Source organism: Sus scrofa, chromosome 2 (assembly GCF_054392235.1).
Source record: "Sus scrofa isolate SSC_HxYL_T2T_F1_AM1 chromosome 2, Sscrofa_HxYL_maternal_Yorkshire_Landrace_v2.0, whole genome shotgun sequence".
Lineage (NCBI taxonomy): Eukaryota > Metazoa > Chordata > Mammalia > Artiodactyla > Suidae > Sus > Sus scrofa.
In genome coordinates this window covers 48,736,780-48,757,547 of record NC_139384.1, presented here as the reverse complement: position 1 = coordinate 48,757,547, position 20,768 = coordinate 48,736,780, and the positions used below count along the sequence as shown (strand labels likewise).

Below are 20,768 nucleotides of genomic sequence, written 5' to 3'. Positions count from 1 at the left end.
CCATAACAAATTAGCAAGAAGTAGAATATGACTTAAGAATGAATAAATACATAGCCATTTTTTTCAGAGGTAAGGGAAAAAAACTTCTTTGACTTCTTTTGCCCTTAAGTAGTTAAGGTCTGTGTAGGAAAAGATCTGTTAAGGTATTTTGAGGTTCACATTTGTGTTAAAATAACTTCTAGATGTGATACAGGAGCTTAGGAATGTGTGTTGGTCTTACAGAGGATTGATTCTCAGTAGACCCCAGAAACTTCGTAAGTGTTAACCATCCATCTGGTGTGAAGGATGGGCCTAAATATATGTCTTAGAAATAAAGAGTTTTAAAAACTTGTGGATTATACCTAAAATGTAATCATAATAATGGTTATAGCGTAAGCAGAATCATTGGGAGATAGGAGCAGATCAGTTAGTTGCTAATGGACATTTGACTGCAGAGCAGTGCATAGGTTGTTTGAAGATCATGGAATATTAGGTCTTTTGGCTTTATTTTTTAAAATTATCTTTATTTTTTTGCTTTTTAGGGCCAAATCCACAGCATATGGAGGTTCCCAGGCTAGGGGTCAAATCAGATCTACAGCTGCTGGCCTACACCATAGCTACAGCAGTGCAGGATCCGAGCCTCATCTGTGACCTACACCACAGTTCACAGCAATGCAGGATCCTTAACCAACTGAGCGAGCGAGGCCAGGGATCTAACCTGAAACCTCATAGTTTCTCGTCGCATTTGTTTCTGCTATGCCAAGACAGGAACTCCCTAGGTGTATTGGCAATAACCCTGTGACCCACTGGAGTTAATAATTTTCTGAGTAATATACCACTAGGAAACAACTTATTTTAATATGTGGTGATATGTAGATTTGAGATCAAGAAGAGGATCTATCCATCAGTGATTGGCTTCCCCTTCAATAAGCTTTATGAATGATAGAGCAGTTAATTCACTTGCCTAAGGTCAGGTGGTTGGTGACAGTCCCAACAGTAGTTATTTACTACTCTTATCTTATTTTTGATAAGTCTCTTATTTATCTTGACTGTCTTTTCATTCTGAATCTCAGTTTGTGAAGAAGGAAATATCTTTTTTTTTCTGTCTTTTTAGTCCCTCACCCTTCACATATGGAGGTTCCCAGACTAGGGGTCTAATTGGAGCTGTAGCCTCCGGCCTACGCCACAGCCACAGCAATGCTGGACTCCAGCTGCATCTGCAAACTATACCACAGCTCACAGCAATGCCAGGTTCTTAACCCACTGAGCAAGACCAAGGATTGAACCTGAGTCCTCATGGATACTAGTCTGGTTCGTTAACCACTGAGCCACGACGGGAAGTCCTAGAGAAGGAAATATCTTAACACTTGAGTTTTTAGCATTTTGACTTTGAGTCTCAGTAGAAAAATTGACTAAGAATTTCCTGAATATTTACACTCTAATGTTTTTATTTTGCTGTATATTTTCTCATTCCATCTTTAGCACAATAATCTATGGTTACAGTGCTTATTGGTTATTGTGGTAGGCTTCTTAGGAGCCTAAGTCAGTTTACAGCTGGAAATATGTTAAGATCCCAGAGTGATCAAACACTTCCCTCCTGTTTTCTATACCTGAATTCCTGAGTGACAGCATTTTTTTTGCAAATTGTACATATGAACTTGGCAAAGTTTTAAAGATAAAGCAGGAAAAATTTTTCGAGAAGAGGCTTTGTCATAGAGTTTAGTTGTTTTAAGACATCCCTGGAAGCTTCCTACTCAAAGCTAGAGACTAGAGGGATATTGATACTCAAGTCAAAGAAGCATTACTTCCACGAAGGGCTCTGGGCTCTGATTTCAAGTCCTTATTGCCACATTTGGTTGGTGTGGATCTGGTGGCCAGGGAGAAGACATGCCCTTGCACTGGTGGTCCCAGTGCAAGGGCGAGGACCTTTTAGTACAGTGACCCTTCAGCTCTTTTAATCTCAGCCCTTTAGCTTGGTCATTCTTTAGCGCAGTAATTCCTACTTTCCAGTAGAATAGTAACAACTAAATTGTCAAAGTATAAACATCTTGTGGGGAGAGAGATTTTATTCAGCAGTTAGGGACATGGATGATTCCTAATTGAATCACAAAATATACTTAAAGTATAGACTATTAAGAAAACTATAGGTTGCAAATTCTTTTTTTTTTTTTTTGGTTCTTTTTAGGGCTGCTCCTGTGGCATATGGAGGTTCCCAGATTAGGGGTCAGTTCGGAGCTGTAGCTGCCGGCCTATACCACAGCCACAGCAACACAGGGTCTGAGCCATATTTGCAGCCTACATACACCACAGCTCATGGCAGCTCCAGATCCTTAACCCACTGAGCAAGGCCAGGGATCGAACCCGCAACCTCATGGTTCCTAGTCGGATTTGTTTACCGCTGAGCCACGACAGGAACTCCTGAATGTGCATATTATATAGAAGCTTTGCAGCATTGCAAATTGCAGCAAACAGAGTTATTAATTGTGTACAAATTGAAGTCTTTGGTACATTCTAATAATATACTCATTTTTGTAACTCTTAGTAACTGGCTTTATAGTTTATTCATGAGTAGCTTGGTGAATCAGTGGAAGGTCATGCTTTCTAAATTGTTTGTAGTGCATGGGAGGTTGGCCCATGTTTGTACAGTCATTACCTTAGAAGGCTGATAGAGCTTTTCAGAAGTATTGGTTCTTTAGCTGTGTTGGGAAATTGGTGAAAGGCCAGGTGTAAAAAGAGGTCTTGCGAGTTTCTTTACCTCAGGACATTTTGTAGGTCTTTGATATGCTAATGTACTTTGTAGCTCTCTTGGATGGAGATGAAGTGTACAGTTCCCCAGCCTCGTTTACCAGTGATTTGAAAAATGCTCCCTTGGGACTTGAGCCTGTTCTTAGGTTCAGCCTTAGGAACAGATTCTCTGGAAGCTTCATGAGACAGTTCCTGCTGTGGTGCAGTAGGTTAAGAATTGACTGCAGCAGTTCAGGTCGCTGTGGAGGTGGCAGGTCTGATTCCTGGCCCAGCTGCACCTGCGGCTAGGATTTACTTCCTGGCCTAGCAACCTCCATATGCCATGGGTATGGCCATTTAAAAAAAAAAAAAAAAGAAAAGAAAGCTTCATGAGAAAGTGACACAAGAGAAACAGAGAGGAAATACAGCATACAGCAGGAGCTTCAAAGCACTTCCTATTAAGATTTGCAGGTCATTTGCTGTAAGAATCAGACCGAGTATAAACTGCTTTTAAACAGAGTCTAACTGCTTCTATAACCAATGAAATAATCCGATTCTACCAACTTGTTCTAAAGTTATTAATTGTCGTAGATAGGCTTTGGTAGTTTTAAATTAGACCACACAACATATATGATTGGTAATCTACAAGAGTCAGTTTTTTGAGTGAACTTGTATGTAGTCTACACTTAACGTTCAGGGTATATAAAGAACATTTTCCTCTTAAAATCAGATTTACTGAGTAATTTGAAATATATGTATTTTTTTCACATAAAAGTTCTTAGTTTATTGTCTCATGAAAAGTCTGCACAGTCACCACAGGTACTGTTACTGCAGAATCTTTATGATCTCTGTTGTCCAATCTCTCTCCAGCTCGATTTTTGCCAGCTCTACTTCCTTCATTCTGTCATGTGTTCTTTTCTCTGTTTTCTTGAGGTCTTTGTCTTTCTTTTTTTATTTTATTATTATTATTATTATTATTTTTTGTCTTTTTGCCTTTTCTAGGGCCACTCCTGCGGCATATGGAGGTTCCCAGGCTGGGGGCCTAATTGGAGCTGTACCGCCAGCCTATGCCAGAACCACAGCAATGAGAGATCCGAGCCACGTATGCAACCTATACCACAGTTCACGGCAATGCTGGATCCTTAACCCACTGAGCGAGGCCAGGGATCGAACCCACAACCTCATGGTTCCTAGTTGGATTCGTTAACCACTGAGCCATGGCAGGGATGCCTCTTTTTTTTTTTTTCTTTCTTTTTTTAAATTCTTCTTTTTTTTTAGTGGCCAATCTTGTGGCATATGGAAGTTCCTAGGCTAAGGGCCACAGCCACATCTGTGACCTACGCCGAAGCTTTTAGCAACCTCAGATCCTTAACCCACTGAGTGAGGCCAGTGATTGAACCCGAATCCTCATGGACACCATGTTAGGTTGTTAACTCGCTGAACCACAATGGGAACTCCATGTCTTGCACATCTATGTATGGGTTCAGTTTTCTTTGTATAATTCAAGGAGTAGTAAATCCTGCCAAAGCCAGTTTTGTCTTTCCACACCAAAATGGATTCTGAATCCAAATACAAAATGACATCTTGGGTGGTCTTGTACATTTTGTCTAGTTTTTCCCAAATTTCTGTCTTAGCTACTTTTGCCTTCTTGGTAGGAGGATGTCGATAACCATTTGTTTCCATTAAAGTAGTTGGTTGGTCATGAACTTCCTGGAAAGTTACTGTGTCATTCATAATGGCAGCTGGCCTTCAAGCAGCCAGGGAGAAAAAGAATGAAATACTTTTATATTCATTCTTAGTCATATTATGGAATCAGATGCACAACATTCATGAATTTTTAAGCAAAACGTGTTTCACTTTCCTCTGCTGTGTTGGAAAAGTTTGAAAAGCATTATCTTTAGTAATATACTTACAATGTTAGTATATCTTGTGTACTGGAATAGTGTTTCACCTTTCTGAGTCTGAAAGTATTAGGATAAAAATTACATGTCTTAACATGAAAACATTTTTATTAAGGTAAGGAGAGACTATAGCACGATGTTTATCTGAAGAAGAATCATGTGTGACTTTTGGCGATTACTTAAGTTATCTTTCTCTCAGAATGGAATTGGATACATGTTTTTGCAAACAGTGGAACTGTTTATTACCAAATTGTGTTAAAAAGAACACAGCACTTCTTATGTAGGCTTTACAGTAGAGAAGTTCCCCACTGGTATAGGCCTTGAGAACGGAAACAAAGGAAAATGGGTATTGCTAAAAAGTTTTTGTCAGCAAATAATTTTAATTGTATAGAATTGACATTTACTCTCTCATGAAGCAGAACTTGACTTTTAAAGATGTTTTTGTGTTTGATTTTTACATTGCTCAAAGGAATTCTGAGTCTGATTTTTCTTTCTTTTTGCTTTTTAGGACCACACCTGTGGCACATGGGAGTTCCCAGGCTAGGGGTCTGCAACCTACTGAGTGGTCTCCAACCCACTGAGCAAGGCCAGGGATCAAACCCGCCTCCCCACGGATACCAGTAGGATTCGTTTCTGCTGTGCCACGATGGGGACTCCTGAGTCTGAATTTTCTTTTCTTTTTTCTTTCTTTTTTTTAATGCTTTTGCTAGGGGTCGCATCAAAACTATTGCTGCTGGCCTATGCCACAGCCACAGCAGTGCAGGATCCGAACCGCATCTGCGGCCTACTCCACAGCTCACGGCAATGCTGGATCCTTAATCCATTGAGTGAGGCCAGGGATTGAACCCTCAGTTGACCTCATGGTTCCTAGTCAAATTAGTTTCCACTGTGCCACAACGGGAACTCCTGATTTTTCTTAATGGCTGGTATTTTCCAGGATATTGAGGTCTTAGAGGCACTTTAAAAGTGCCATGCTTAAGGAGCAACCTCAATATACAGAATAGTTGTTTAGACGCCCTAAGAACTAATGAACTTTCTGAGATTCCTTACTATTAAGTATCTTAGACATTGGGGAAAATTGGATATAGAGAGTTAAATTGGTGTATCCAATGTCTGTGTAGGCAACAGAGTGGCCATTATATTCACTTCAATGGGTGCTTACAACAGGGTTGGACACTAGCATCTTTTATTGAAAAAAAGAAATGTTAACCAAGATGCTAGAGCTATTCTTTTGTTTGTGGAAAAATGCCTTATAAGTCTGCTTTTTGAAAGGAAAAAGGAACCCACTATTCTTATCAGCTTGTACATTTTGAGTTTGCATTTTAGTCTTTTATTTGTTTACAGCTTACTTGCAGAGAAGGTTTTCTTTTATGTTGAGTCTTAATCAAAACGCTAAATAAAGATTCTGGAGTTAGTAAAATGTAGTGAAAAGACACTAGACCCCTGGTTCCCAGTGTGCCTTCAGATAGGAGTCTATCAAAAATCTTTAAAAATATATATATATACTCAATAATGTATCTAACCAAACTGAATTGGCTTATTTTTGGGTAGAAGTATGTCAATTCCAAGTAGTAACTTACTGGTTAGAAGTTCATTATTAAGTAAACATGGGAAGATGAAATTTTTGTTGAGTGAATGATGTTATTTGGTAGACAAAAATCAGTAGGCCCTGGAATAATAGTGGGCAGTTAGGGGTGCCAGTCCTCTGAGAAATCAAAAATCTATGTATGATTTTCAGTTGGCCCTCTGTATCTGTGGTTCTGCATCCTCAGATTCAGCCAGCTGTGTGTCATGCGTCCTGTGGTATGCATTTATTGTAAAAAAACCTATGCATAAGCACAGCCATGTAGTTCAAACCCATGTTGTTCAAGGATCATTTGTACTTAAAAGTATGAGGCCCATGGGGCTACCAAAGGCATTTTGGTAGCTTAAAAATGTAGTAAGGAGCAACTCTTTGTTGTGCCATAATCCTGTGGCATAGGTCAAACATGGATTAAATGTGTTACTGAACCAGGTTCATTTGCTCAATGTGCAGCACACCAAATGCTGAGACATTGTGGTTTGCAGTAGAGAAAGGATTTGTTCAGGAGGCAGCCAAGTAATGAGACAGGAGAACAAATCTCAGATCTGCCTCCTTGAGGCACGGGGTTTGAGATGTACTACCTACTACCTAAAGAAGCAGGGTAGTATTAGGCATGGGGGAAAGTGATTGGAGGTAGAGAAAAAGTAAGCTAATATGTGTTCTTTGCAGGCATATTGAGTTACCTGCTGCTTCTTGAGATGCATGTTCAAAAATGGAGATACTTAGCATGATCTTAGAGTGGAGTTTTGGGCCCTGTGATGTCACAAGATCATTTATTGGACACCAGCATAGTCCCAATTTTAGGGTCAATGGTAATAACCAAAAATTTTAGCCAACTTGAACTGGACAAGAGCTTACTCCAAGTTTCTGAAAAACATCATAAGTCCCCTAATGCTATAGGGACCCATATGACAGAGGTGTTATCTCGAGGAGGTGGTGAGTTCATCAATGAAGGCAGGTTACAAGCAGAGGGGTTTTCTTTTTTTTGTTTGTTTCTGCTTTTTTTTTTTTTTTTTTTTTTTTTGTCTTTTTAGGGCTGCACTCGGAGCATATGGAGGTTCCCAGGCTAGGGGTCTAATCAGAGCTACAGCGGCCGGCCTATACCACAGGCACAGCAACGTGGGATCTGAGCTGCATCTGCAACCTACACCACAGCTCACAGCACCTCCAGATCCTCAACCCACTGAGCAAGGCCAGGGATCAATCCTGTGACCTCATGGTTCCTAGTCGGATTAGTTTCCCCTGCTCCACAACAGAAACTCCAGAGGGGTTGTTAATAAGCTGTTTTCTTAGCTGCTATTCTGTAAGGCAAGGTCAAGAATTTCTTTTAGGAGTTCCCATTGTGGCGAAGCGGAAATGAATCCAACTAGGAACCACGAGGGTTCGATCCCTGGCCCTGCTCAGTGGATTAAGGATCGGGCATTGCCATGAACTGTGGTGTAGGTTGCAGACGCAGCTTGGATCTAGCGTTGCTGTGGCTCTGGCATAGGCTGGCAGCTGTAGCTCTGATTCAACCCCTAGCCTGGGAACCTCCATATGCTGTGGGTGTGGCCCTAAAAAGACCAAAAAAAAGAAGGAATTTCTTTTAGTCACCAGTTTCTGTTACCCTATGAGCAGTTTCAAATGGTTGACCACCTCAAAAAAAGTAATAAGCAGTTATTTCTGCATATTTTGTGTGACAGATTGTATTTTCTAAAGATAGTTGTAACGGTATTTCCCTCCTCACATATTCTTTCAGTGTGACCTTAATTATTCTCTCATCCTGAGGTGGAGTTTATGTCCCCTTCCCTTGAATTAGGGCAGTCTTGTGAATCACTTGTGAACAATAGAGTGTGGCAGAAATTATACTATGTGGCTTCCAAGGTGTGGTCAGAAAAGATGAGCTTCTACCCATCTCTCCAAAATACTGGTCTTTGAAGTCTTTAGCAGCTTTTAAGCAGTGTAGCCTGAGATTGCCATGCTGTAAGGAAGCCCATACTACCTCATGTGGACAGACCATGTGAAGAGGCTCTAAGATCAGGAGCTAGAGCTGTTCAGCTAAAACTGCTTAGTTGAGCCTTCCCCAAATTCTTAACTCAAAGATATTGTGAGAGAGAACGAAAATGGTTTCTGTTGCTTTAAGACATTGTTTTAGTGATTTTGTTACATAGCAATAGATAATGAGAACACTGCTTTCCTCGAATCTGCTACTATATACTGAGATTTGACAGTATACAGATGTGCAGTCAGTGATACACCCTAGTAATTTGTTCTGGGATCTGAATGTTAACTTTATTTTGGTTTTTTTACCTTTGATATATAAAACTTTTTTTCTACCAATCTTTGTCGTACCCATTTGGAAAAGTCACTCCATCCTTAACTATTGAATAGATTGTATTTTGGTAATTGAAACTATCATGTTTGTTGGGAAGTGCTTATGTTTATTATGACATGAGACCATATGATCATCTTTAGAAGGCTTTTTGCTCTGTACCTTAATTTAGTTACTGTGAGTATTTGGCCTTCTGTTCCTTTCCTAGGGCTGCTGTAACAAAGTGTTACAAACTGGGTGGCCTAAAATAACAAAAAATTATTCACAGTTTTGGAGGTTAGAAGTCCAAGATCCATGCTCTCTCTGAAACCTGTAAGAGAATCCTTCCTTGCCTCTTGCTAGTTTTCTTCTTGGCAGTTTCAGTGTTCCTTGGCTTGTAGCTGCATAACTCCAGTCTCTGCTTTTTTTTTTTTTCCTTAGGCTTCACCCACAGCATATAGAGGTTCCCAGGCTAGGGGTCAAATGGGAGCCACAGTAATGCCAGATCCAAGCCATGTCCACAGCCTACACCATAGCTCACGGCAATGCTGGCTCCTTAACCCACTGAGCGAGGGCAGGGATCATGGATTCATCCTCATGGATTCATTTCTGCTGAGCCACAATGGGAACTCCCTCTGCTTTTGCTTTCAGGTGGAGTTCTTGTGTACCTCTGTCTTCACATGCTCCTTCTCTTGTAAGGACACCAGTGATGTTGGATTAGAGACCAACTCTACAATGGCCTCTACAACTCTGCTCCAGTGTTGTTTCACTTATCTTAACTAATTATACCTTTGATGACCCTATGTCCAAATAAGGTCACATTCTGAAGTTGTGAGGATTGGGATTTCAACATATCTTTTTAGGAGGAAACACAGTTCAATCCATAAAAGACTTCGAGGGACATTGGTATATTTATGTTTTAACCAGTTATACATTTTTACTCCAGATTAGATGAGAATGGGGTCTTTCATCAGTGACTGTGAAGCTTAGCTCCTCTGTCCCCCTAATCTCCATTTCCTAACAAATGAAAAGGAAAAAAATAAGGAAGTATGCATGTAGTATCCCCTCATGGCCAATGTAACTCAGTAAGCTTTCTGGGGAATTGTCATTTTTATGTGATATTTACCAAGTGCTTAGTTTCTTTTCCCATCCCCATTTATAACCTTTGGCTAAGTAAAATTGTAAGTAATGTTATATTTTTCTGTAGTAAAGAATAACTTAGGTATTTTTAGACGTATACACAGTATGTAAGCAAACCTTTGTATCATGCCACATTATTAACTCTTGACCTCTTTAAGTTTTGTGTTATTTTTTGATTATTATATCAAGATATTTTTGAGTCTATGACAGTATGTAAGCAAACCTTTGTATCATGCCACATTATTAAGTTAACTCTTGACCTCTTTAAGTTTTGTGTTATTTTTTGATTATTATATCAAGATATTTCTGAGTCTATGACAGGATTATATTCTGTGCTATTCTTTGCTTGTAGCCTTTTCTCCAAAATAATAATAATAGAGCTGTTTTTAAAGCTGTTATATCAAACTTCAGCCCTGGACATCTTAATAGGCTTTCCTTTTAAAATACAGATTTTTAAATATACCTTGAAAAAGGCTATATGGAGTTCCTGTCGTAGCTCAGCGGAAAAAAATTTGACTAGCATTCATGAGGATGCAGGTTCAATCCCTGGCCTCACTCAGTGGGTTAAGGAGCTGGCGTTGCCGTGAGCTGTGGTGTAGGTCGCAGATGTGGCTCAGATACTGTGTTGCTGTGGCTGTGGTGTAGGCCAGCAGCTACAGCTCTGATTCGACCCCTAGCTTAGGAACTTCTGAATGCCATGGCGTGTCCTAAAAAGCAAAATAAATAAATAAATAAATAAATGAAACATTGATTTAAAAAAAAAAGGTCTATAGGTTGTGTCTTTGTGTTGCATTTAGTCTCTGGCATAGCTGTATTTATGAAGTTTGGCATTCATTTATTTTTGTTTGTTTGCTTTTGGTCTTTTTAGAGCTGTTTTTAAAGCTGTTATATCAAACAAATATTTACTGTCCACCTTATTTTTATTTTTTTTACTTATTTATTTACTTTTTGCTTTTTAAGGCTGCACTGTGGCATATGGAAGTTCCGAGGCTAGGAACTGAATTGGAGCCGCAGCTGCTGGCCTATGCCACAGCCACAGCCATGCCAGATCCGAGCTGAGCTAAGTGGTTTTTTAATATCTTTTTGGAACACAGCCATGCCCATTTGTTTACTTACTGTTCACTTTATGAAAAGTGTATTATATTTCTTCTTTACTCTACTTTAGGATAGAGTAAGTGACTTTATGCCCCAAATGGCAGAACTGAGTAGTTACTACTAAGATTGTGTGGCCCACAGGCCAGTTGAATTTTCTTCAGTACTTCTGCCAAGTGGTCCTCCAGCTTAGAGGTATAGGACTGTGAGACAAAACAGCACTGGATGTGGCTGTGTTAAACATAGAATTGTCCCCGAGTGGGAGTCCGTCAGTGACTGTCAACAAAAAGATCGATGAAATAACTTATTCTTTGTCTATTTGCTTTCTTCACTGTCTCCATTGGTAGTTTTGTGTTTTTTTTTTTTTTTTTTAAGGGCTGCACTTGCAGCATGTGGAGGCTTCCAGGCTAGGGGTCAAATCGGAGCTGTAGTTGCTGGCCTATACCACAGCCACAACATTGCCAGATCCGAGCTGCGTCTGCGACCCACACCACTGCTCAGGGCAACATCAGATCCTTAAGCCACCATTCAAGGCCAGGGATCGAACACTGTGTCCTCATGGATCCTAGTCAGATTAGAAAATAGTTAGAGAGTATTTTATTACAGGAATATATCAATTTGTTTGCTCAGTTCCTTACTGATGGACACATAGGTTGTCAGTCTTTTGCTGTCAATGTGGCACTGAATACATCATTTCACACACATGCAAAAATAGCTGCAGGCTAAATTTTTAGAAATACAATCGCAGGACTAAAATTTGATAGATCTTGCCAGATTGCTCCTTCCCCAGCAGAGACTGTACTAATTTATAGCCTACCAGCAATATAGCTTTCTCTGTTTTTGTGCATACGTGATCTTTTTTTTCTTTTTAAGTCTCATAGGGAAAAAAATGAAAAATGAATCTTGTAGTTTTAATTTACATTTTTCTAATGAGTAAAGTTGAACATCTTTATAGATGGTTAAAAGCCATCTTTTTTTTCCTGTTTACTTTCCATTTACATCTTTTACCTTTCTAGTTGTTCTATACCACCATCCTCATGTTTGAGAATCCCCAAGGTATAGAGCAATTACCCAGGTATATGGCTCCTATTAAAGTTGCTCTGAGACTGTAGCCTGATTGATGGGAAAATATGTGCATTCAAAATATTTTTTTTTTTTTTTTTGGTCTTTTTAGAGCCACACCCACAGCATATGGAGGTTCCCAGGCTAGGGGTCGAATCAGCTGTAGCCGCCGGCCTATGCCACAGTCACAGCAGTGCCAGATCCACGCCACATCTGCAACCTACACCACAGCTCAGGGCAATGCTAGATCCTTAACCCACTGAGCGAGGCCACTGATTGAACCTGTGTCCTCATGGATGCTAGTCAGATTCATTTCCGCTGAGCCACTACGGGAACTCCGAGAGTTAGCTTCTTAATAGCTCATGTAGGGGAGGAAAAACTGTCCTTCTTGTCTTTTATGTCCTAGGACTGATTCCTACAAGTTAAACTGATGAAAGACAATAGGAGAAAAGATATACATGTATTTTAAAACATGTATAAGGGTTTCAGAGAAAGAAGTGAAAACCAAAAAAGAGATGGTTAGACTTGAGAGCTTATATATCATATTAACAAAAGTTACAAATTTTGAAGAAGTGACTAGACAAAGGGAAAGAAGTTTGGGCTTCTCACAGCAATAAATTCCAGGAAGGTAAACATATGGGAAAACTAATAGATGGTATGGGTTATTTTAGTAAAGTTGGTGCATACTCATCTTGGTGCTAACTTTTCATCTTCTTCATCATAAAATTCACCCAGAGAATCTGCATTATGATGACAAACCTTATTTCTTGGAAGTATCTGCTTTTTTTTTTTTTTTTTTAATCTTTTTGGTCTTTTGTCCTTTTAGGGCCGCATCCGAGGCACATGGAGGTTCCCAGGCTAGGGAGTCTAATCGGAGCTGTTGCTGCCAGCCTACACCAGAGCCATAGCAACGCAGGATCCGAGGCTTATCTGAGACCTACACCACAGCTCACGGCAACGTAGGATCCTTAACCCACTGAGCGAGGCCAGGGATTGAACCCACAACCTCATGGTTCCTAGTTGGATTTCGTTTCTGCTGTGCCATGACGAGAACTCTGGAAGTATCTGCTTTTAATCAGATGAGGAAAGCTCTGAGAAGACTTCTTTCTGTATCTGTTGAATCTCAGTTCTTCAGCCCAGTTAAGTAATCCATATACCATAGTTATGTGCTTTGGGGTGCAAATTCTGATCCTCTATGCTATCTTACACAAAACTATTTTTCAAAGATAGTTAAATCCAGTGTGTAATATATGTATTAGTATAGATAATTGTATGTCTTGTTATAGATATTTGTAGAAACATGTTCTAATTTTGTTATCAATCTTAAGCAAGACCTCAGAGCTTTTTGTCTTCTACCTTACCTTATTACCTCTACTGCCCTGAGTTTTTTGTTTCTAATATTCCAATAAATGATTCTGTTTGGGAAAGGTCTTTCAGTGGATCAGGTAGAGGTGGAATAAATCTGCTAACTTCTTGTAAGTGCTTGTTTCTTGAGAATAATGTGTTTTTATTCAAACTGATAGTGGCAATTATTAAGTCCACCTAGGTGGTCTTATGAGTCAGGTTCTAGGTTTGACAACAGACTTCTTCCTTTCTCACTCTCTTTGTTGGGTGCTTTTGGAAATGGCCCTCAGGGAAATACTGGTAGTCTCATTGCCTTTGAATTTTAGTTGTTTAAGAATTTATCTGAACCAGTTAATAGTCTGTAGTTTTTAAACTGTGTTGCTAGATTGGTCCATCAACTTTTATTATGGAATGGTGTGGAATTTTAAGGATTTTTCATCCAGAATATACCTTATTTCATAGGTTAAAAATTTTTGTGGAGCATATTCTTGTCTGCCAAGAAGGCTCTGCAGTGAATAATGTTGTTCATTTCCTTTTTTTTTTTCAAGCTGTTCATTTCCTCTTAGAGTGAATCATGCAACTTTAGAAATGGAAAGGACTTTTTTTTTTTTGGCTTTTTAGGTCTGCACCCAGGCATATGGAAGTTCCCAGGCTAGGGGTCCAGTTGGAGCTGCAGCTGCCAGCCTATGCCACAGCCACAGCAACACCAGATCCAAGCCGAATCTGTGACCTATAGCATAGCTCATGGCAACACCAGATCCTTAACCCACTAAGTGAGGCCAGGGATCGAACCCGCATCCTCATGAATCCTAGTTGGGTTTGTTACCACTGACCCAGTACAGGAACTCCGGAAAGGACTTTCAAGACTGTCTATTCCAACCTCTTCACTTTCTCTGGACTTCTCTTGACCACCGTACCCTAATCTGTATATACTTGTTCACAATTATTTTTCTGCTTAGCAAGTGTCTGAAACAACTACTTGACAGTGTATTAAAAAGTTTTAATTGATATGGATTGTCTTGGGCTCTAATGTAGCAAAAGAATTCCTATTTCTTGGCACTTAGGAGCTGCTTTTTTGGGGGGCAGATTTTTGTGGTTTTCTTGTTATTGTTATATCCTAATCTCTCACTTTAATTGCTTTGTCTATTTAAAGAACTCTTTTTTAAAAAGTTGAAAATGTAAGAGGATCTTATTTCTAATTATTTAACTACATTTCTAAAACAATTGGTCTTCCATTAATATTAGAATATTTATTAAGACACTGCAACTATGTTACAAGGGAATAATTTCTATTGATTGGGTAGATGCTCTGAGCATTTCTCTGTGGTTTCTCCATTTGTTTCCATTTCAGGCTCTATTTGCCCGGGAGGCCTGCATGTTCTCCTTTTATAGATAAGGAAATAGATTCAGAGTAGTAGTTTTATCTTAGCATCTCCTGGCTTCAGAGTGGCAGAGCTTGGACTTGAGCTCCCAGCAAGTGAAGGTTGCGTAATTTTTTTTTTTTTGGCCACGCCTGTGGCTTGCAGAAGTTTCCAGGCCAGGGATTGAACCCACACCACAGCTGTAACAAAGCCATAACAGTGACAGCACCAGATCTTTAACCCATTGAGCCACAAGGAAACTACCTGTAGTATGTTCTCCTAATAGAAATATGAATGCATAATATAAAACCCATTGGGGAAACCCACTTTAGCAAGAAAGCCTTGAAATTACTTTGTGATTTCAGTACCCACCATTTTGCTGGTCTTTTGAAAGATTTCTGCCTCTTTAACTTTTGAGCCATAGGGTAAAGTATTTTTTGAAGAAAATAACCAGCTGTCTCTGCTAGGTGGTGTTTCCTAACACAGCTCAAAAACAGTGAAAATAAATATGAATCTTGTTTAACAGCTCCTCTGCTCTGGCACACAAAATAATACTGATGCTTTTCTCACTATTGCAGTACTGCAGCTACTTTTCAACAGATGATGGGAGCTTTAGATATCTTGCTGTGGTGGAATCACACAGTAGGTATCTAAATAGCACTCTCTAGAAGGATTTGCAGCATTTCTTTGCTGGCTTCTGCTTTTCCTGTAGCTTCCGGCCACACTGGCAGGACTATATGGGAGATGTGATAAGTCTAGACTTTGCTTAAAAGAATTTTCATTTGTATTGGCTTGGCCAATAAGTTAATAGAATAAAGTATATTGATGGGTGGGGAATTCAAGAATACCTGGAGACAGTTTAAAAATACTTGGTACTTATAAGATTTTTGGTTGCATTTTGATAAAGTGGGGGAGTTGTGGGAATTTAGTTATTTCTTCCCTGAAGAAAACCGTAAGGGTTTATAGCAGAATAAAATCACATGCAAATAGCTTTTAAGCTAGTTACCTGAAACTGGTAAGAAGCAGTTTCATTCTATAACTCTCTTAGCAGATAATCCTTATACTGTTAAAGAGAGAAGTAAGTTTGGTGAAAATTTTATTGCTGTGGAGTTCCCTCGTGGTCTAGCAGTTAAGGACTCAGCATTGTCACTGCTGTGGCTTGAGTTTGATCCCTGGCCTGGGAACTTCTGCTGTGGGCATGCCTGCCTCCCGCCCCACCCCTGCCAATTCTGCTATTTGGTATTAGCAGATTTGCTCTTTAGGCTTTATAGGAAGGGTGTCCTGGTAGATAAGGAAGAAAGTATGTAATTGTGGGTTTTTAAAGGGTTGAGCCAGTCACATATTCAGGCTGTAAATCCTCAATTTTTTTTTTTTTCCCCCGTCTTTTTAGGGCCGCACCTGTTGCATTTGGAGGATCCAGGCCAGGGGTCAGATTGGAGCTGTGGCTGCTGGCCTAAGCCACAGCCACAGCAATATCATATTCAAGCCTCATCTGCAATCTACACCACAGTTCATGGCAATGCCAGATCCTTAACCCCCTGAGCGAGGCCAGGGATCAAACCTGCGTCCTCATGGATGCTAGTCAGATTTGTTTCCACCGAGCTACTGTGGGAACTCCTGTAAATCCCCTGTTATTAAAAGGACAGCTGCTTAATAAATATCTTTCTCTGTGAATATGTACACACATCTGTGGACTACCTTCTGGTGCCTGGTACCTAGTAGGTACTTCATAGATATTTGTTGAATAAATTTTTACATGTAAAGAACTTGTTCTAGGTCACGTGGTCAAGGACAATGTGTTCAACATATATTTAGTATGTAATTGTCATTAATGCTCACCAGATTTGTAAGATGAATTGATGCACAATTATTCATTTTACTCCTATGAGAACATTTTAACTTTAATTCCTATAATAGTTATTTATTTATTTTTTTACTCCTGTGGCTTATGGAAGTTCCTGGGTTAGGGGTTGAATTAGAGCTGCAGCTGTAGGCCTACATCACAGCCACAGCAACACAGGATCAGAGCCACATCTGCAACCTGCACCGCAGCTGGTGCAATGCCAGATTTTAAACCCACTGAGTTAGGCCAGGGATCAAACCCGCATCCTCACAGAGACAGTGTCGAATCCTTATCCAGCTAAGCCTTAAGGCGAACTCCTCTATAGTTTTGATGAGGTTTTGGGTCAACAAAATCTTGAAAAAGTTTTATTCGACCTGAAGCAGGTTATAAGTAGAGTAACCATAGTGCAAAAGCTGAAACACTTTTGAGAAGGGAGACTCTTTGTTGTTGTTGTTGTTGTTTTCTCTTTTTAGGCCCACACCTGCGGCATATGGAGGCTTCCAGGCTAGGGGTCCAGTTGGAGTTGCAGCTGCAGGCCACAGCCACAGCCACAGCAACATGGGATCTGAGCCGCGTCTGCGACGTACTCCACAGCTCATGGCAACGCGGATCCTTAACCCACTGAACGAGGCCAGGAATCGAACCTGCAACCTCATGGTTTCTAGTCAGATTCATTTCCACTGCGCCATGATGGGAACTCCGAGAAGAGAGACTCTTAACCAAAATTAAGCTGGGATAATGTGTAAAACCAGGCTTATTCTAGGAAAACCAGGATATATGGGTTACTTTTATCTGTCTTTCTATATGCCCATCTATTTATCTGTCTTATCTCTCTTTCTTCTTATTGTAGTTCCTTATATATCCTGCATATCAGTTGTCATTATACTTACTACAAATACCTTTTACCTGGTTTGCCTTTTCTCTATATTAATAGTGCTGTGGTATGAACTCAATTTTAGTGACTTCTGGTTTATCAATATTTCCCCTTTTTGGTTAGCATCTCTTGTGTCCTATTTAATAACTGTTTGCCTACCCCAAGATCGTGGAGATATTCTCTGTCTTCTACAATCATAATTATTTTGCCTTTCATGTTTGAGTGTATCTCTAGAATTCATTTTTGTGTGTGGTATGATGTAGAACCCAAGATTCATTTTTGTTTTTGCTACACGGATGTCTAGTTGGACTGTTCTCTTCTATCCCAGTACCACATTTCTTTAGCTTTATAATATATCCTGATACATGGTATTGTAAATTCTCCAGCTTTATTGTTCTTCATGCTTGTCTTAGCTATTCTTGGCCCTTTGCATTTCTATAACATTTTAGAATCTTAGTTTCCATACATAAACAAAAAAGGCATAGATTTTGATTGGGATTATATTGGCTCTAAGGATGGTAAAATGATATCTTTTACAGATATCTTCTAGTTTAGGAGTCTCTACATTTATTTAAGTACTTTTAAATTTCTCTCAGTGTTTTGTAGTTTTCAGTTAGTATCTTTTATGTTTATTTCTAATTTTTGGTATTTTCAAAAAGATAATACATTGAGGTGAAATTCACATACTGTAAAAATTAACCATTTTAAAGAGAAAAAATGTAGCAGCATTTATTACATTCATAATGTTGTGCAGCTACCGCCTCTGTCTAGTTCCAAAACATTTCCATCACTCCAGAGTAAAGGTCTTTAAGCAGTTTTTCTTCATTGCCTTTTCTCCCTACTCCTCAGCCTCTGCCAACCATCAGTTTGCATTCTGTCTGTATGGTTTTATCTATTCTGGATATTTCATAAAAGTGAAATCCTATAGTATGTGATCTTCTATATCTGACTTTTTAAATTTGTTTTTGAAGTTCATCATCCATTGTAATACATATCAGCACTTTATTCCTTTTTATGACTGAATGGTATTCCATTATATGTTTATACCATAATTTGTTGATCCATTCCTCTGATGATAGATATTTGGGCTGTTTGTGCTATTCGGCCTTTGTGAACAGTACTGCTATAATCATGCGTGTACATGTACTTTTTTGAGTACCTATTTGCAGTTCTTTTGGGATACATACCTAGGAGTGGGATTGCAAGGTCATCTGATATTCTGCGTTTAACTTTTTAAGAAACTGCTAAATTTCCCCACAGCAACTGAACCATTTTTCATTCTCATCATTAATGTACATGAGTTCCAGTTTCTCTACATTCTCATCAATACCTACTTGATATTTTCCATCTTTTTTTTTTTTTTTTTTTTTTTTTTAAAGGCTGTGTCCATGGTACATGGGGTCGAATGGGAGCTGCAGCTGCCGGCCTACACCACAGCCACAGCAACACCAGATCCCAGCCCAGTCTGCAGCCTACACTGCAGCTCACAGCAATGCTGGATCCTTAACCCACTGAGCGAGACTAGGGATTGAACCTACATCCTCATGGATACTAGTCAGATTTGTTACCACTGAGCCACAATGGGAACTCCGTAATTTTTTGGTGTTTTGGATGGGATTATAAGTGGTATAGTTTTTTTTTTTAAACTTTACTTCCCTGTGTATTGCTGATGTATAGAAGTACACTTTTTTTTCTGTATCTAGTGACCATCTTAAATTGACTTTGTAATTCAAATAATTTATTTGTGTATTGATTGGGTTTTCTATATACATTTGCATTTTTGGTTTCCAGTACTTTCTTACTCATCATTCCTTTGTCATAGCAATTTGTTATTTGATGGAGGTAATATTGTTTTTTTTGTTTGTTTGTTTGTTTGCTTTTTAGAACTGCACTGGAGGCATATGAAAGTTTCCAGGCTAGGGGTCGGATGGGAGCTACAGCTGCTGGCCTATGCCAGTCACAGCAATGCAGGATCCGAGCCAAATCTGCTACCTACAGCACTGCTCACGGCAACACCAGATCCCTGACCCACTGAGTGAGGCCAGGGATCGAACCCACATCCTCATGGATACTAGTCACATTTGTTGCCAATGAACTCCCGATGGAGGCAGTATTCTTGTGAATTGCTTAGAGGGTATTTATTAGAATTTAAATTTTCTTTAAATTTTTCAGTGACTTAGTTTTCTTTGCTGTTGGTTCTGTTGTTTTTTGGTCCTTTATTTTGTAGGTATTTCTTAAATATCTAAGGATTTCTTGGTTATCCATATTTGTTAAGGACTAGGATGGTTAATTTTGGTAGCTGATATTGGCTTCCTCTCAGTTTTTAGAAGTCTGTTTTTCTTTTTTCTATTTCTTTTTTTTTTTTTATTTGCTTTTTCAGGCTGTAGCCGAGGCATATGGAGGTTCCCAGGCTAGGGGTCTAATCTGCCTACACCATAGCCACATTAACACCATATCCAAGCCACATCTGCGACCTATACCGCAGCTCACGGCAATGCCGGATCCTTAACCCACTGAGCGAGGCCAGGGATTGAACCCACAACCTTATGGTTCCTAGTCAGATTCGTTTGCACTGTGCTGTGACAGGAACTCCAAGGAGTCTGTTTTTCCAAAACAGCTTTTTTCCAAGTTGAAGTCAAATTGCTAATTGACCATTTCATACGAGTTTTTTTTAAGGGCCAGGGTAGCCAGACAGTCCGAGGACCTAATTTATTTCTGTGGCTTGAATGCTCTGAAGACTTTTGTGTTTTGGTTTTTTTTTGTTTCCCCTCTCTCAATCCCTCACCCCTCCCACCTCCATTTGTGGGTGTTTAGAGCCACCTCAGGCTCAGCCCTACTTCTCTTTTTTCCCTAGCACCCATGCTGGATGTTCTCATCAGCAGATCAAGATACTAAGCCTGGGAGCCAAAGTTTATATGGAAATAAAGATTGTCAGGAGTGGCTCTGCTGTTCTGTGAGCAACGTTTAGTTACCATGGTTTTCCCTTTAATTCAGCTTCTTGCATCCGAGCCTGGTGTTTTCTGTTTAGGGGGTTGGAACAGCTTTTGCTTCCTATGGCCCTTTGCTATGTTTGTTTTGCTTAGTTCTTATTTCTTCTGCATTGTCTTCTCTTTCAGTTTAGTCTCATCTATCTCTTACCAATTTAGTCTCATCTGTCTCTTACAGAAGTTCTTTTTTCTTACCTTCCTTAATCCCCTCTTTCCTTCTTTACTCCTTCTGATTGTTATTAATTTATTTTTTTATAATCGTGAAAAATTTGGACATAAAATCCATGTATCTACTCCTTAGCTTAAAGAAAACAGATACAATTGAAGCTTCTTTTTCTCTTCTCTGATTATATTACATTCTCTTAGGCATCTATTATCATGAGTGTGCATTTCTAAACAATAAATATCATTGTCTTGAATAGCAAATCCTTCTCATCTTGTTTTTTTCCACTCATCATGTTTCTTCTGTCTGTTCATTCACTTAGTATACTATCTTTTCTGCTGTTTCAGTGAAATTTGGGTAGAGAAGATAGGTCAGCCTGTATATTTCTTACTATGACTTTTTTAAAAGGGAGTTTAAACACCTTTT

The 20,768-nt window shown here is 39.4% G+C and overlaps 1 protein-coding gene across 31 annotated transcripts in view; it reads left to right on the top strand.

Moving 5' to 3' along the window:
- The window catches only part of FAR1 (fatty acyl-CoA reductase 1), a 73,159-nt gene that overhangs the window by 6,899 nt on the left and 45,492 nt on the right, over window positions 1-20,768 (top strand). The gene's annotated exons all lie outside the window — the stretch shown is intronic.